This window comes from Arvicanthis niloticus, chromosome 9 (assembly GCF_011762505.2).
Source record: "Arvicanthis niloticus isolate mArvNil1 chromosome 9, mArvNil1.pat.X, whole genome shotgun sequence".
NCBI lineage: Eukaryota > Metazoa > Chordata > Mammalia > Rodentia > Muridae > Arvicanthis > Arvicanthis niloticus.
This window is the reverse complement of record NC_047666.1, coordinates 81,479,002-81,497,287: the sequence shown is the minus strand read 5'-3', so window position 1 is coordinate 81,497,287 and position 18,286 is coordinate 81,479,002. Positions and strand designations below refer to the sequence as shown.

Genomic DNA, 18,286 nt, shown 5'->3' with positions numbered 1-18,286 from the left:
CTTCCAGTAGAACCCAGTCAGCACAGAGTGCATTCAAGCACATTCATGGGCTGTGTGTGTGTTCCAGGTGCTGCACTGGATGCTGTTGACCCAAAGATGATGCCGAGGATGTTCCTGCCCACGAGGAGTTAGCAAGCCGGCAAGGGTATGTGGCAAGCTGCCAGCACAACTGGTGCTACCATGCTGCTGGGTTTAAGCAGGAAAACTCTTTTTCATGTATGACATGTTTTGCTTAAGTACTTTGCCACCATTTGGAACAATGGGTTTGGACTGATGTCGTTAATGTTAAAGAAAGGCGAGTTATTGATTGATTGCCATTTACATAATTTTGTTAAATGATCAAACTCAGGATCAAATTTTACTAGCTTGGAAAAAAAAGTACCCCCCCACCCCCACCCCATTGTACTTGAAGAGTCCTTTTACCTGTTTGTAAAGGAAGGCAGGGAAGACATGTCACCTAGCACTGTCCTTTACTCTTTATGCATTGATCATCCTTCTCCTTATTGATTATCCCAGGAAATGTTTTCCATTTATATTTTGATATGTTTTCATGTATGTTTAGTTGGCATCATGATAAAACTATAATAGTCTGCTGTAGTTTATGCTTGCAACCGTCCTTACGGTTGTAAGCAATAGTGTTAAGAACTAAATGCAATAAAAGCAATGAAGATACGTTCTGTTTTACTCATATGGTAGAACTGCATAGCTGAAAACAGGACGTCAGGATCAGAAGATGAAATGAGTAATTTACATTGGGAATGTGTAGTAGTTCCCAGTACAGTTTTAAGAACAGCACTCTTGGATACAGTTAATCAGTATTAACGCACTGTCTGGGTCAAGCCTTGCAAGCGCTAAGAATGGCTATTACTTAAATGTGTGAGCAATACAGGAAGGAACACATCTTTTTTTCCTTGGCGTTATGATTTTAATTTTTAAAAGTATTTAATTTCACAGGCCACATCCATCATCCTTGTGTAGATAAATGTTGTGGCAATTTTTTTTGAATGAAACTCTCAGTTCCCACAAGAAATTATGGCTACACTATAAATTTGCAAATGAGAGGCCATTTATCAGTGTTATAAATATGAGTGGTTTCCGTGCCGATGCCCACGTAGACTCAAGTGGTTTAGTATCTGTTGAGTGTTGTGAGTAATTAGTGCCGTGGAACACTGTGGATAGCGTCATTCTCACATGGTGTCATTACGTTGCATGGTGGAGACAGCAGCATGCAGTATTTTTGGAATATTGTGGCATTTCTTTGAGTTACTGCTGCCATAGGAAATAAATCAGCCTTAACGATAGACATCCCAAGGATGTTTATTAATCTATTCACTTAATCTAAAATACTTCCTCTTGGCATTTATAGATCCCCTTCAAAGGAAAGGGGGCAAGTGCTTTAAACCCCGGCCGTTACTTTTCGGCATATCATAATTATGTCAGCCAAGTCCAGTCAGAATTGAAATCGGAATGCATGCATATTATTCTTGCTAATCTACACTACATATATTGGTTTAGCAAAAACGTGGTTTTTTTGTATGTGTCCAAATAAATTATCAGTCTGTGTCATTCCTCGTGAAACATAGGAAATGGCTCTATATTGGAATCCTTCTTTTAAGTAATGTTTTTCTCTCCCTGACTTCTTATCTCTCTTTTTCTGTCATGTGAAAACTACCCCTCCTTGTGTAAGCTTTGGTAGGGAAAAAGACGCACTAGTGATTTCAGAAGCAGTGTATAGTGTGTGGTTTGGGCGGCGTGGATGGGTTAGGGGTGGGTCAATAGGGCAGGTGAGGGCTAGCCAGGCAACAGCAAACACGAGCCGTCTGCACGAACATTTGTTGGTACACTCACTCATATGCTACTTATTAATGAAAGTGAAAAGTAAGGTCCAAAACTAAATACTGCATTGAACTGTTATGACTGGATTCCAGTCCTGTCCATCTCTGAGCTACTGTACATAACACATGTAGACAGTTGCTGGCATCTGTTGGTAGCAAGATGGTGACTATAGTGTTTCCCCAAAGTATCATCCACCAAGGTATAAAAATCCTCTTTCACAGAGGCCACGCAGACGGACATCTCTCTTAGTGCAGAGTGGCATCAATTTCCCCTTGTCTATAGAGAAATCATCGAGATGCATTTCAGTGAAAGGGTTTTGGAAAAAAGGGCTTCATGGATGCTGGGTGGTAAACATGACAGTTCACTACCTGAAAAATCACTGAGAGATGGGAAGATGGCTCCTTTGGTGAAGTGCCTGCTAAGTGAGAACAGGACCTGGGTCTGGATTTCTGGTGGTCCTGTAAAAGCTAAACACGTCGCATGTCTGTACTCTCAGCACTTGGGAAGCACAGACAGGAGAATTCCTCCGGCTCCCTTGCAAAGTAGTCTAGACAAGCCTCTGACCTCTGGGTTCCGAGATGATGTTTATTTTCCCAGTTATCCCTGAGTGGATTTCTAAGGACTTGGCTTGTGGTTTTCTTGGTTTTCTGAGGAATCAACTTGTCTGAAGAGGAAAGTCTCACCATGTCAACCATTCCCATTCTATTTCTGGACAGAAATCTTCTGAGGTGGGCTCCCTTCCTCATGCCTGGAAAGGTTTAGCCAGAACCTTCCAGAATCTTCTATTTATGACTAAAGTGAGCTACGACTCCTTGAGTTTGATGACTTGGTTATGAACAAAGTCCCAAACTGGTTATTAATGCTACCAAACCCCACCAATTAGGAGAGAAGACTAGTTTTCAGAACCTTCCTACAAAAGCCATAGGATATTGGACTTTTCAGATGATTGAGCAAATTAAAAACAGAAACTGCCCCTGAAATATTGTGTCATGCTGCTGCAGGTTCTGGGTTCAGTCAGGAAGTCTGTGTCTCTTAGTCACTCTTGCATACTCTAAATATCATCCCTGTCTTCCTCACAGCGGCTTCTCTGGGTCTGGAAAGCAGCAGGTGGTTCATCCATTGATAATTGAGCACAGTTGGGTTTTTTTCAAATATACATTTTTTTTTGCCTGCTTTTCCACGTTAATTTTAACTTTAACCAACATAGGGAGTTGCTTTTCTCTGTGGAAGTGTCAGTCATCCACCGTGTGTGGAGAAGTAAGCTTTTGTAAGACAGAAAGTTATTCTAACCTATAGAAAAATGCTACAGCTTTTCATCATTTTGTCTCAAATGAATCAAAGGATATTTGAAAGCTGTGGGTGGAGGAGGAAGAAAGAACCATGCCCTTAGCCTTGTCAAAATGGAAGAGAAGAGGTGCAGACTGCTTCATGCTTTTCTAAACAACGTCCAGTTCAGCTGCCTGGGCGGTCTCCCAGCTTGTCCTCTGTGAGTGATTTTAAGGAACATATAGGGGAACAGAATTATTTTAATCCATACCTGAGAGCTTAGGTTTCAAAAGATTTGCATTCTGAGTAAGTTGTGGGCTACTATTTCAGAGAAAATGTGCGCATGCATTAGTGTTTCACTTCAACATATGTGTGTGCATGCATGCATGTATATTTGTGTGAGTGTGCACAGTTATGTACATGTCATGGAGGTCAAAGGACAACATTTCATCCTATTTTAGACGAGGTTACTTTATTGTTTCCTGTTATGTATACCAGGCTAGCTGGCCCATGTGGTGTTTTTCCTGTCTCCCTGGGATTATTACGCATATTACTACATGTGACTTTAGCTATGTCCTCCCGCTTGCCCAGCAAGCTCTTCTCCTCCTCCTCCATTCACGTCTTCATAGGTTTCTTTTCCTAGTCCTCCATTCACAAGTCTTGATAGGTTTCTTTTCCTAGTCCTCCATTCACAAGTCTTGATAGGTTTTAGTCACTTTGGAGCTTTGGGTCTTCACTGTGAGTCAGAGCATAGTGAAATCATTTTGTGAGGAATCAATGATGCCTCATTCCTAGGTTTTCAAGGACCTGTAGATCAACGTGGACTAACAGATGCCAAAAAGAGGTTTTCCCTATTCGTCATCTTAGATCTGTTCTCCACCGAGGCTGAAAGAGTACAAGGCTAATGTTGGTGTCAGACTCAAGTTCTTGCTGCATCCTCAGCTTACACTGTGGACATTTCTGCCTTGCTGAGAAGGTTAATATTTACTAGAGATAGCTCATAGGTCTGTAAATCATATAGCAGACACCTGTTCCTGTATATGGGGATGCTATTCCCCCAGCATGAATCTGAAATGTTTTCCCTTTTTGTCTTTTCTTTCCTTCTCTCCTCCTTTCTTTCTTTCTTTCTTTCTTTCTTTCTTTCTTTCTTTCTTTCTTTCTTTCTTTTAAAAGCATGCTTTCTTAAAAAAAATTCATCAATCTCACTGTGCAGAATTTAGGGGGAAACTTGTGTATTGGTAGTTGACACTGTTTAATGTAGTGATTTACAGTCGTGCCTTGTGTATACACAATAGGCACTTTATAAATTGAATTGTCCTAGGAGTAACACAATACATAAATGTTATTGCTGTAAATTCTGCCCTTGGCCATATATTTTGTCCCATGTAGCCAGTTGGCTTAGAAGTGCTGACTATTCTAACCTGTTCTTTTTGATTTAATATTGTAAATAGTCACTGAGGTAAGCCTAGGATATACACAGAGGCATTCAAACAAAAGAACAGGGCCTCCAGGCTTCTCTCTGGCATGGCTCCTGGCCAGACTCCACAGGTGACACCAACGAAGGAGAGGATACAGGAGAACTGAAGGGCTATGTGCTAGAAGTTAAGCTGAAATGTTATTACTTGTGCCCAATAATGTCAACAGATGATTGAGAAAAAAAATGGGGGACGGGATAAAGCAAACTGAAGAAAACCCAGAGTACAATAATCAAGGTTCCATGGGAGCCTTCTCAAGGCAGGTTTGCATCCTTAAAATAACATTAAATATGAACCAAAGAAATAGCAGTTTTGCAATTGTAAACAGTTTCATATTGATCTGTTCTGATAGGTTTTTATTTAGTATAAAATAGATGTCATAATACGGATTTTTATGGATGAGACTGAAGGAAGAGGATGCTCAGATTCCCTGATTTTATGGAGGACTCGTGGCATCTTACTGCTTGGATGATGTCCCCATGCCAACACTTGCCTTCTACTCGCTGTGGTACCTCCACTGACTGTGATCTTTCTGAGATCCCATAAAATTTGAATACCACCATTCTAGAGTAGGCTGTTTGATTTCCTCTCAGTCCCAGTACTGAGATTGCAATCACGAGGTTGGTCTCTCAGTCTAGGCAAATCCTCTGCCACTGAGCTCTCCTCTAATTTCCTGGTCAGTCATTTAAGACCCGTGTGGTTGTTCACCATGGTCTTCCTCTAAGAGGCTGAGTTAAAGAGCAAGCACTAGCCATGCTCTTAGCTGCTTCTTGCTCACCTGGTAATGGGTCTTCATCAGAGCTGATTTGAATCGCCCTCTGCCCCAATCTGTGCAAAAAGCAGCGGGCTGTGAAGGAACTGGTTATGTTCACTGTCTGTATTCTCCTAGTGATTTTTCTAGTCTACTTTACAGGCCAACTGTTCTAGTTGCCTAGTTGCTTCCCTTCCCCCATCACCCCTTAAGAATTAATGTTTACACTATTGATCTGGTTACCCACAAAGTGTGTCCAAATTGGTTGTTGTAGTGGCCAGAAATACAAAATCAGTAATTCAAAAACCTAGAGGTGCCCTAGCTAAAATCTCAGCAGGACATCCCTGAATGGAAAGATGATAAGGCTGCATCTGTGGTGTGTGTTACCTGCAGTCACAGGCATCATTTATTTGGCTGTTCCCTTAAAGTCACTGTAGGGACAAGCTCCTTAATCAGTTCTATAGCAGTCTTCTGGTGCATCCATGGTAGAGAGTATGCACATGCATGAAAACCCAGATTTGCAGGCAGTGTAGTCAAAATAACTGATTTGCCTACTGACTTCGTTGATTTAACCACCCACTACCAAACTCTCTGGAGGAAATGGGGCTGAAAGGTTGAATAGAAGCCGTCCAGCCACTGCTCTGTGGCCAAAAAGTTATCCGAAAAGTTCCCCGTGGCATCATCACTCAGCTTCTGCAAGGGTGTTCTCCACTGGCTGGCTGTCTGTTGGTCTTCAGCATTAACGCTGTACGCCTGGAGTAGGACAGAGTCCATCCAAGTCTCGCTCAGCTGTTTCACACTCAGGTAGGCATGGGTTAACATCATAGAGGGGCTCTTATGTCAGTCAAACTGTGAGAAGATTCTAGACTATACAGGGTTTCAAGTTGCACTTTATTTATTCTGTAGAATTTTAACTATCACTAAAACATATTACTCAATGATTTTAACTTATCACTTATTAGAAGAAAGCTCTGTTTTCTAATAAAGAAAAAAACCCACAACTTAAATGTGTGCACACATACACACGCCTGTGTGTGCACACACATGTTGGTTGTCATTATTCACAGCAGAACTCCTGAGGCAGCTATCCTTGACATTTCCCCAGTGCATAACCTCATTGATGGTGTTTGTATATAATTCAGTTTTCAACTTACTAAGCACTCCGCAAGGCAGGCAGCATCAGTATGTCTGTCTTATTTTCAACAGAAAGAATAGAAGCAGAAGAAAAGTGAGTGACGTAATTTGTCACAGCTCAACTACTTACTATTAAGAGACAAAGTCGTATTCAAGCCCAGGTAGAGTGGCTTGAAGACTGATTCACTCATGGGCTGATTTGTGAGCCCTGAGTATTTTATACCAAAAGGAAGGCAGTGAGCCCCGGAATTTGCACTGTACACTCAGGGTACATTGGACAAATGGCTAACACTTCTTGAGATGTCCAGTCAACACCAATAGAACAATCTATGACCAAAAAGGAGAAAGCCATGTATTCATGAGTCTGAGGATATGATCTCAGACCTTACTTTCACTGTGACCACAGGGAGACAGCTCAATTCCTGAACCACACATGTCTGGTGTCATATGCTTATTCTGTTCTTGTCATCCTCGTGACCACCATCAGGAAGGATGGCATGGCTTCTGGGAATACGCATTGAATATCCGACTCATTACTCTGTTCTCTTGGAGAGGCACATATCACTTTGGGTTGAGAAGCAAGCAAGCAATGATTAGTGTTAAGGGGTCTCTGGCTAATTTGGAAGACGCTGTTATGCTGCATTTAACATCAAGATTGGACCCTTCGGCCTAGAGATCCCTACATCCTGATTTTAGAAAAGTCATTTTAACAACCTCTTGGTGCTGTAAGTACTTGGTCAGAATGGTAGCAGCCACTCACTTCCAGAATGAGTATGTAAAACAGCACAGAGGAAACACCCAGGAGGCCGTGGGATGAGAGCATTTGTGTAAACTAATAATAGAGTTTGCCTCTTCAGTTCTAACTGTCTGTTTGCCTTGTTAATAAGACGGTACTTACTCCCCTCACTTCTGCTTGGCTACTCGGTCCCACGATTTCTCTTGCTTTGTGAGTTGTGGTAATTTAAGCACACTCCCCTTTCTGTTTACGAAGAGGACGTCTATGGGAACAAAACATAGAAGTCAGCAAGCAGGATCGGCAGCAGAGAAACTCATCCCCAGTTGGCCCGGGCAGCACCTTAGAGGATAGAATTCCATTGCATTCTGGAACTTGGTCTTTACAGATAGTTTTCTATGCCTGGAACATGTGTTTTCACGCTATTTATGTTAGGGAATAGTGACATCCTGTGTGAAGCTAGCCTAATTGCCTCTGTAATTAACCTATTTGAAGAGGAAGTTACACAGAAATAAAAGATCACTGAGTACTTAAAGAGGGGATTTTGCCGTAAAGCATCACTCTAGCTTTACAAAAGGGCATGGATAAGATGAAACTGAATTACTGTTATCATCATCATCATCATCATCATCATCATTATTATTTTATGCTTACTTCTTGCTTCCCCCTCCTTTCCTCCTTTCCTTCTCCTCTCTCCTGCTTTTCTCCCTCTCTTCTTGTTTCCATATAATTACATTAATCTGTCCATCTTTACCTCAACATCTTCTTTTCTATATTATTAAATAAAAGTCTAGTGTTAAGCTATTTGTGGAAATTCTAGTTGTGAGCCTAGAATTGAGGAAAGATGTAAATGTCATCGAAGGAGGCAAGCATTTGTTTCTAGGTGACTCTAATGTCTTCCCGCCTCTGAGACAGGATATGCATGGTGTTGTCTTGGTCTTCTGGTCTGAAGACAAGAGATCTTTGCTCTTTTCCATCTCTTGATAAAATCCATGTTGAACAAGTTTAGTGAGAATGAGAGCACGTAAATGCAGAGAGTGAGAGTTTCTCCTGACTCCTTAAAACTGGGAGAGTCTAACGGAATACACTGGGTTGTCATGGAGAGAGTGCATGCTTAGACATGGAGTCCTTCATACCGCACAGCATTGTGTGGCTAAGGTACAACAGGAAGAGCTATGCCTCTTCTGTGCCGAGTTGTGTCATTTGAGAGAACAGCCAATAAGACCAAAGTAAGGCTGACGTCAGCAAAATGGTGAAAACCCCTCTGCTGAACTTCCCACCACAGGAGGAGCAGATCTTGGGGCATTCTCTGTCCCAGACTTCCCACAACTCTCCCATCCTGTAATCAGAAAAGGCCACATAGCCTATTCAATAGCCTTTCATGGAATAAAAGTGCTGTGTGATCATGGAGAGCTTTGCACATTGATATTAACTGCAGTACTTCTCACAACAGCTAAGTTATGCAACTTACTTACCTACGTGTCCAACCGTAGAGGGATGGGCAAAGATGTAACATGTGCTCATAATGCATTTGTGCAGCAATGAAGAAGGAAGTCAGGTCATTTGCATGAAAGCTAGCACAACTGGATGTAATCTACTGAATCAAGACCATCTAGAAAGACAGGATCACATGTTTTCTCTTATGCATGGCCCTAGAGAGTAGAGTTGCACGGTGAACGTATGTACTGATGACACGGAGGGAAGAACAAAGCGGTCCAATAAGAGAGGAGAGAGATGGAAGAGGGGTGTGCTCACAGTACATTATATACTTTCCTGGAAACTACCTTATTTAATCTTGTCTAATTAAGCTATATTATCATTGGTACAATTGCAAGTCAAGTCACTGAGATTGCATGTTGCATGCTATGTTGACATGGAAGAGCTGTGTTTAAAGTCCACTACAAAGAAGAAATCTACTGTGTAAGATGTAAAAGATTTAACCCCAGGTAAATATCCTCTGATGAGTCAGAGTGGAACTGTTTTCAGTTTTTAGCCCTTAGCGAGCTTGGGTGCTTCCACACCCACGATATTACTACCGTGCCTCAGTTTCCACCTCTGTAAAAAAGAGACAAAAATTTCACCCTGCCACCAAAGGCACCTATGAAACACTCCTAGCATTTATTTCTGTGAATGATATCTGTAAGTAAATGCCAAACAAAAAATAATAATTGTAGCTAACACTTTATTAAACAAACTGCTTATGAGTTTATTGTTAAGGGATCTAACTTCCATCAAACTAGCTGTCAAATGGAACTACTTAATATTTATTCTCATGTTTATTCATTCCTTACTTAATAAATTGAGATAGTTTCTTACTGTCTTGTACAGACTGGCATAGAACCTGCTGTGCAGCTTAGGTTGGTCTCTAGCTAATGGGTATCCTCATGCCCTACCCTCCCAAGTCCTGAGGTTACAGTTATGAACACGTAACCACATAGTCATCACTTTGTAGTGGTGGCTTTTGACAACTAAGGAAGTATTATTTGGGGAACAGTTTAGATAAACAGGCGAATGAAATAGCATAGAGATTTTTGCTGTGCATCATGCTTGTAATGAATCTGATCAACGCTATTGTCTGCCAGTCTATGCAACAGGCCCCTTATGAATGGGAAAGAACCCTCAGTTCTAAGCAGATTGTCATTTATTTGTGGCTGTGTTTTGTATTGCTGAGGTGTTCATCATTTTTACATGGATATCTCATGTATCTTGTTGATGGCCTTGAGAGTATAGATGATTACACAAGTAGTGAATTCTAAAGAGCATCCCTTGGAGAGCGAGTCAGCCACTACTTCTTATCACAAGGTAATGCTCAGCCTTCCAACGAGGATTTACTAGGTTCTCACTGTATGGTACACATGGGACAGTGTTGAAAGCATGCTCATGACTGTGGGACTTTTATATCTGTTGCTGTGATAAAATACCCTGACAGAAACATCTTCAGGATAAAAGAGGTTTATGTCAACTCTCAATTCCAGGTTATACAGTTCATCCTTCTGGAAGTCAATATAGCTGAAACTTAAGCTGGCGAGGACATATCACATCCACAGCAACAGGGAGAGATCTGTGTGTCTGTGTGTGTGTGTGTGTGTCTGTGTGTCTGTGTGTGAGTACTCACTTGCCTGGGCTCAGCTTTGTTTCTATACTCTTATAACAATCTACAGGATGGTGCCACCCACACTGGGCTACGTCTTTCCACATCAGTTACCTTCCTTAAGGCAACTCCCTACCCCATGGACCTACCCACAGGGCAACCCAGTGTAGACAGCGCTCCTTAGCATCTCCTCACAGGTGTACGTTGGGTTACGTTAACTGAGCTGAGTTATGCATTCCCAGTTGAGGACTGGGTGTACTGAGACTCTTCCTGCAGTCTTGACATTCTATCTATGTTTAAATACTACTTAGTGTTGCTCTAGTCATAATTCCTGACAGAAACAACGTGAAGAAGAAAGGGTTTGTTAGGCTCACAGTTTCAGGCTATGATGGTGGGAAGGGCAAGATAGGACAGGGTGATTCTTTGCAGCTGGAGTTTGATCACACCACCGTGGACCAGAAGCAAGGAGTGAGGGGGAGTGGCCACCAGAGTCCAACCCCTAGTGTCTGCATCTGCAAGCCAGGCTGCCTGTCCAGTCTCCCAAAGTGACCGTGAACTGGGGAATAATAAACCTCAGAAGCTGAGCACTGGATGGGTACGTTCTAGGGTCAAACTGTAAGAGCCTCCATTAGGAAACTCTTCCCTGGCTCTCTGCATGGCTCAGGGCTGTGAAGGGTGTTCTAGACAGAGAGCTCAGGGGGAATCAGGTAGTGAGCAGCATGTAAAAGCACTGAAGGCTCACAGCTGGGCAGTCTGTCTTCTTAAAGCCTTTCACCTTGAGCTTTCTCCTTTGTGTTAATGGGGATCGAGAGAGGCAGAGGACCTAGGGACGTCATCCCTTACCCTCCATCTTTGCCGGTCACCTACTCATCTTTCAAGATATAATCCAGAACTCTGAAACAGTAAGTGATTACTATAGTCTGACCTATAGACCCTGACAGCACTTGGTGCGCACAGGCAAACATGGAGGAAGCATTCGTTCCTTATGGTCTGACATAGGTTGGACGGACCTGCCCTTTTTGTCCTGTTCCTAGATCAATCCAGAGAGCCACGGTTTAGATTATAGTATGCCTCAGTTTTAAAAGCGACAACCTGGGCTGGAGAGTTAAATACTAGGTTAAGAGTGCTTGCTGGTCTTGCAGAACACCCACGTCTGTATCCCAGAACCCATGTCGAACAGCTCACAAACACCTGTAAGTACTGCTTCAGGAGATGTGATGCCTTCTTCTGGCTTCCGCGTGTTTCTGTATTTGTATGTGCGTGGGTATGACTACATGTGCATGTGCACACATAAAGTTTAGAAATCTCTAAAAAAACAATCAAGTCTCCATTGGCTATAGGGGGTATAGTATTTACACAGTGGATGGTATTCACTGGCTATGACTCAACGGTCTGAAACTTGAAGAAATAAAGTTGACGTCTGCTGTTAAAAACAAACCAACCAAACAAACAAAACCAACACAACATTGGAACACAGCCGGCTTTTGTGCTGCAGTCTAATTCACAGCGTAAGATTATTCAACAGCAAATGACGAAGGAAGGGTTTGTGGGAGCAGGACCAGAGGCACGCTGAGTTTCGGACCTTGGCCTGTGCTGCCAGTGAGCCGAGCTGACAGGAGGGGTGACATATCTCCTTAATATCCGTGTTTGGCAGAAGAGATGAATGCATACATCAGGAAACAATGTTTAAGTGTTTTATTTCCTTATTCCAGCCTGTCAAACTGTCAGTGTGGTTAATGGCCACCAAGAGAGAAAAAGAGCTCAGGAGAAGGAGGAGGAGGGGAAGGAGGGAAGGAGGAAGAAGAAGACCAGGAAGGGGAAGAAAAAGAACAAAGGGAGAGAAAGGTGCTTTGGAATCTAGGGGAAAGGAAACAGGGACCCTTTGCCAATTCTGTGGGAGGGTGGTCAGCCAGACAAACATAGCTCCCAGCATTCATCTTTCTGCAGCCAGATGTGTTGGCAGCCTAGCTCCCATCACACACCCCTCCCCTGCCTTCCCCAGTGTCCTCCACCCCTGCTTCCCTGAGCTTTGATCTGGGCAGTTTCTCTCACTAATTCTGCTGGATTATTGATGCTTACCGGATGAGGTTCTGTTAGACAGCCGGTCCTCCATTTTTCTTGCTTTTCAGAAGTTTATTATCTTGTTTATATTCTTTAGAAAAATGTAATGTTAATGCTGTTGACGTAAAATGCTCACTCTTGTGTCGAAAATATCCCGTTTTAATCCTTCTAAGTGTCTCAAAGTGATCAAAGACTATGCCAAACCTGATCTGAGTCCATTACTTTCTTCTTTAAGTGCACATGTGTGCACACACATACACACACACACACACACACACGGCAACATGACATGCTTACCCCTGACAGTTTGACTTTAGGATTACTAAAATGTTTTGAATTTTTGGAAAACGTGCAGCACATCCAAGAGAGTTAGTTGTATGTTACAAAAGAGAAGTATTTATAATGAATCTTTTTTGAACTGGAAATAAGTCCTCTGTCTTTGGAAATAGAAAAGTCTCTTGTCTGTCACCTCTTGGTCAAGTCCTGGATTGAAGACCTCTGACTTGACACAGGCAGTGACCATTTTCCCAAATGGACATATTTCATTACCTGAGGATCTAAAAGTGTTTGACTAGAAAAATACACCTCTTAAAATGTCCATTTTAAACTTTTGAAATGTAGTCTAAGTCAGGAAAGATAGCCTGTAGCACATCTCTGACTTACACAGCATACTTGTAATCTATACCAGTCATCAAGTTACCTGGAAAAATTTTTAAATATACACTTTCATCTCTCGCTTCACTTTGCCTGCGTGTGTATTTGCAGAGATGGAGGCCAGCATGTATGTGTGAGATATGGTCTATCTCCCTGCTCTAATAAGTTATCAGCCAGCCTCAGGACCACACTGTCACTGTCTTGAGAACTCTGAAGCACTTACCAACATTCCCAGTGATTACCAAGTCTATCACTCATCAAATCTGAGGTCAGTCACAAAATTTAAAAAGCAGTATATTATCAACTCTGCAATACAACTCTATGCAAACTCTAAAATCTTATGCCTGCATTGTATGAATGAAATTTTTAAATGCTTTGAGTTAAGATGCATGCACACACATGTGCATACATACAAACATGCATGTTGCTGTTCCTGGGCCACATTCCTTTCTCCTTCAGTAGTGGACACTCATGAAGAACCCCATTTCATACGTTCTCCCTTGATCCTTGTTCAAAGATCTCAAACCTATTAATGAGGCCTGCATAGATGTCTTTTGTGGCCCATTCTTCAGAGGCCATGTTCTATCACTGGTGTTTACAAAATTTATTTCAAAAATGGCCAAAGGATAGGTGTTTGAGAGGGACCAGCTAGAGAAAGAGTGTCTCCATTTGTTTGCTGCTGTTGAGTCTGAAAATATTAAAGAACGACACTGAACTGTCTCTAATTAATGGAGAAGGTGTGAATAACAAAAGAGTGGGTCAGTAGATGAAGTCCTGAGAGACATACCATCAATGTCCAGGCAAGAGTTGGCTGACTGGCTAAATCAAACCAATACACATTTGTGTGAAATGACTCTGAATAGGGGAATGTACTAGAAAATACAGTATTAGCAAAGTAGACCAGTGGATTTTACCTCAGGACTCTTCTCAGTACCAGCTGTGACTGTACAGAGAAAGTCATTGGCAGTGATCTTTCCACAAACCCACCCGGTCCAGTGAGCACAATCCCCAAACTCCAGGACATCAGTGAATGAGGTAAGACAGCAGCTGTGGTGAATGAGCAGAGTCGGGATTGGTTTCTCATCAAATAATCAATATATGATCTTTTTCCAGAGCTTTTTATAGTGAGACAGAGAAAACTCATTATTTTCATTTTTATAAAGAAGGAATAACCATAGGAGGAGACCATGGTTTGAGTCTACTGTGGTGGAAATAACTCTTTTTTATGGAATCTCATTCTTCTCAAAATCCTAAGATCTGAGGCTTCTGTAGAAAAGCAGGAAGGAGCTAAGAAGGAGAATTCTGCAAACCCATAATCTTAACAACCCCACTTGGCAGACAGCTCCCTTCCCTTTAGCTGACAGCTTCCCCTTCACTAGCCAGAGGATCTTTTGCAAAGTTGAGAGAGCTGTAATTTTACATAAAACTATTTCATTCAAGACACTAATGACCCAGATCACTGCAAATAACCATGGTAACAGGTGAGAAATCAAAGATATTTAATTTAATTGCCACTAAAAGAAAATAAAGTGCAAATAATCCATAACTCTTCATTTCCAATATGTACATGTTATTTTCTCAGTGCATTAATTACCCAATAGTTAGACAGAGAGCACCTCGTTGTTGCCCCAAGACTCCCCTTTCATTCACATGAAGGCTTTCTCTCTAATAACTGATCATTATAATTTCTTACCTCTGCAGTTTAGACGGCTGCGAACCAAGGAATGTTCATTCAGTTGACATTAGCAATTTTTAATAACAATGAAATGATACTTTAAGTAGAATGAAAGGAATTAAGTTGTTCTTTCAATTGTGCTACCTGAGGCCACTCCAATCCTCCCCTCTTCTGAAGCAGGCAGTGACCTGTGTCTGCTTCCTGGGAGAAGGATTCAGAAGTTTCCTCCGTTTCTTCTCCTTTACCGGGAGTTACTGGAGCATCCTTTCTGAACACGGCTTAGGACATAGGAATGTGTTGCAGAAATGTAACTAAGGAGATGTTATTAATCACTGCTAGACATATCAAGTATTTTCCTGCATGCCCACTGTGGCCAAGGCTTCAGCTAGGCTGAGTCTACAATGGTTAGTGATTTAGGGTTAGAGTACAGACAAGAAGACAGGAAAGCTTAAGGGTTTTGATTTAACTGTGAATGAACCTTGAGGATATTACACCAAATGGAACAGGCCTGTTCCAGGAGCACCAACGCTGCATGGTTTGACATGTGACTCACTGAGAGTCGTTAGAATCCCAGAGGAAAGAGTTGGATGTGGTTGTGGGGGTCTAGGAGAGAAAAGGAAAAGCTTCTTGCTGAGCAGGCACAGGGTTTCAGATTTGCAAGATGCAAATATTCTGGAGATTATTTCACAACATGAAGATACCTAATATGATTGAACTCCATGCATAGAAGTGCTAAATCCCTGTTACATATCATTTTTTTAAATAAAAGGAATTATGGGAGTTCCTAGAGTAAAGAGATCTTGAGGGAAGAACTGGGTTTAAAAGAGTAATTGAGCAAGGATATCTGTATATAACACATACACAGAGACACACATGCCACACATGTCACACACACATATACACATGCACACACAGGGTGGAGGGTTGAGGAAAAGCTGAACATATTAAATGAAAGGATGTGGGATTAATGGCCACCCAGCAGCAGGAGATGGGCTGGCTGGGGGCAGAGAGGCCAGTCCTGAGCAGGACCAGGACCAGTGATCACAGGAGGAGGCTGGGATGGCACCAGCATTACTTTTGGCTGTATTTTCTTTGTATTTTAGGATTACTGCCTCTATTCATCTTCATTGTTAACTGGCAGCCAGCCGACTTACTTGTGGCATGATTTAACACCCCGATATGCACATCTCACTTAGAGGAGAATCCTAGGAGATGAGTTAACTTGGTGGGTTTTCATCTTGTCTTAACAATATTAAGTTTGAAATGACTGCCTATTGGCTTGACATTCTAACCTCGTGACACAATACTTGCCTGTACTGACTAGGGATGAATGGAATTGGCTCACAGTGTCACACGTTTTGGTGTGTGGTTATATACACTATGACATATATGTCATCTGGTTCTAAGACTTTAGCCTATGGTGAAGCTACACATTGTGGTAGTGGCTCTGTGAAGAGAAGGAGGTCATTTTTGTCGTTGTATACAGAAAACAGGAAAAAAGGAATGTAGGGAGAGCCAGTGTGACATCTGTCCTCCAGTGACACTGATGTCAGGGCTCAGAAGGTCCTTTTTTAGGAAGCAAACACAGTTGCCTCTGCTGGAAACTGACCATTGATAGCTGTGTAAGTTCATGACAGGAAGTTCAGACTCATCACACACTGGGCTGGTTAACATACAGCACTGAAAATTTTATGCATGTGGCAGATGTCATCCTTCCAATACGTCTTCCTTTAGTATGTGCCCAGTGCAAGAGCTGTTGGAAGTCACATGTGTATTCCATATTTGAAATTCTTTCTTATCCACTAGTTTTCTTTCACTAAAGAAAGGCCACAATTGAAGTGTACTTAGTCATGAGTTTAATGACCCTTTTGAACACTGTAATAACTGTGGTTGGTGACAGTATTTCCTATACAATTGTGAACAAGAGACTGATGTTTTGGTCATTGATGTAACATGTGTGTGACGGTTATCCCATAGGATACAACCTATGCAACTGAAACATTTCTAGTGACACCCAGCTACTGTGAGGCCATTGCACAATGCATACATTCAAGCATTTGAAGGAGGCTAGTGTCAGCAGCATGAGAGGCAAACAGTTGTGTACAGTCTATGATAGTTAACAGGAAACAATATACACACACATTTCACACACAAACACATATACATACTCACACACAGACATATTTACACACACAGAAGCACATATACATATGTACATACACATGCACTCACACACATACCACACACATAGACACACACATGTACACACATACACACCACATACAGAGACACACAGATATGCATACACACACATATATACATGCACACATAGACATACACATATACACACACAGATACACACAACACACATACATGCACACACATGTGTATACACATATGCATTCACATGCACATAAACATGCATACGCATACACATTTCACACACACTTCATATACATGCACATCCACATTCATGCACACAGAGACCCACATGCACACACACACACACACACACACACACACACACACACACACACATGTGCATACACATACATGTGCACCACCACCCACCCCCCCCACACATACGCGTGTTACTTTTCTGTGGTCGTCATAAACTACCATGACCAGCAACAGCTTACAGAAGAAAGACTTAAAGTTTGGCTTAGTGTTCCAGTTGGGTAAGTGTCCATCATGGGGCAGAGGCATGGAGTCAACAGAGGCAGGAAGCTGAAAGCTCGCATCTTCAACCATAAACATGAAGCAGAGAGAACTGGAAGTGAAGCAAAGCCATAGTAGACAAGTGAAGGCCACTCTCTTCTTCAAGGCTCCACCACCAAAACTTCCTCAAACAATGTCACCAACTGGGAACCAAGTGTTCATATCTGAGCCTATAAGGGTTTGTTTGTCATGGAAACCCCGACAGCCACACTATATGCTTCAGTCATTATTTTAGACTGTTATGTAGAGCCCAGCAGAGATAACCACTCAAATACAGTTTATAGCCATTTGAAAGTCTTTATTCCCTCCCCCCAACTGGCTGGACTATACTCAGACATTCAGTATAGTACCTAAGTATACCCAATTATAGCAACAACTGTCTAGAGGGTTTAGAGTAAAAGTTATGAAGGCTACAACCACATCCTGGTACCTTACTTGGCAGGTGGGAGGGAGGGGTGTTATGCAATCAAGCAGTTTAGCAGAAGCTAAGATAAGCAAACTATGACATCTTGGCCTTGGGTTCCTAGAATAGAGTTGGGTAGTTTTCCTTGAGGTTTCCCGTCAAGGAGGTCAAATTCTAGTCAAGCCTAAAATGACCTCAGCAACAATACAAGATGGAGGAACCTCTGTATTAATGTGCCCTGTGACACTCCCTAGTGATTCTATGGGAATGAGTCAAATTGTTGACCCATCCTGTTCTAGTATGTATGTGTGTGTGTATGTGGGGGTGGGGAGGTTATTTGGTCCAAAGGACCAATAGCTGAACTGAGTTTATTTTCTGTTTGATGTAGTTGGCCTTGTAGCTGAGGATTCAGGTTCCCACCATTAACATGATCAGGATAAGAATCAATAGTCTGCCTAACGCTCATAGTAAGGTGGTCAACCATGGGGA

The 18,286-nt window shown here is 42.0% G+C and overlaps 1 protein-coding gene across 5 annotated transcripts in view; it reads left to right on the top strand.

Moving 5' to 3' along the window:
- Positions 1-18,286, top strand: part of Sox5 (SRY-box transcription factor 5) — a 943,910-nt gene that overhangs the window by 192,078 nt on the left and 733,546 nt on the right. For all 5 annotated transcript variants that reach the window (XM_076940816.1, XM_076940819.1, XM_076940814.1 and 2 more), the window contains exon 3: positions 68-145. The gene's annotated coding sequence lies outside the window, so the exon portion shown is untranslated. The remainder of the gene's footprint in view (positions 1-67; positions 146-18,286) is intronic.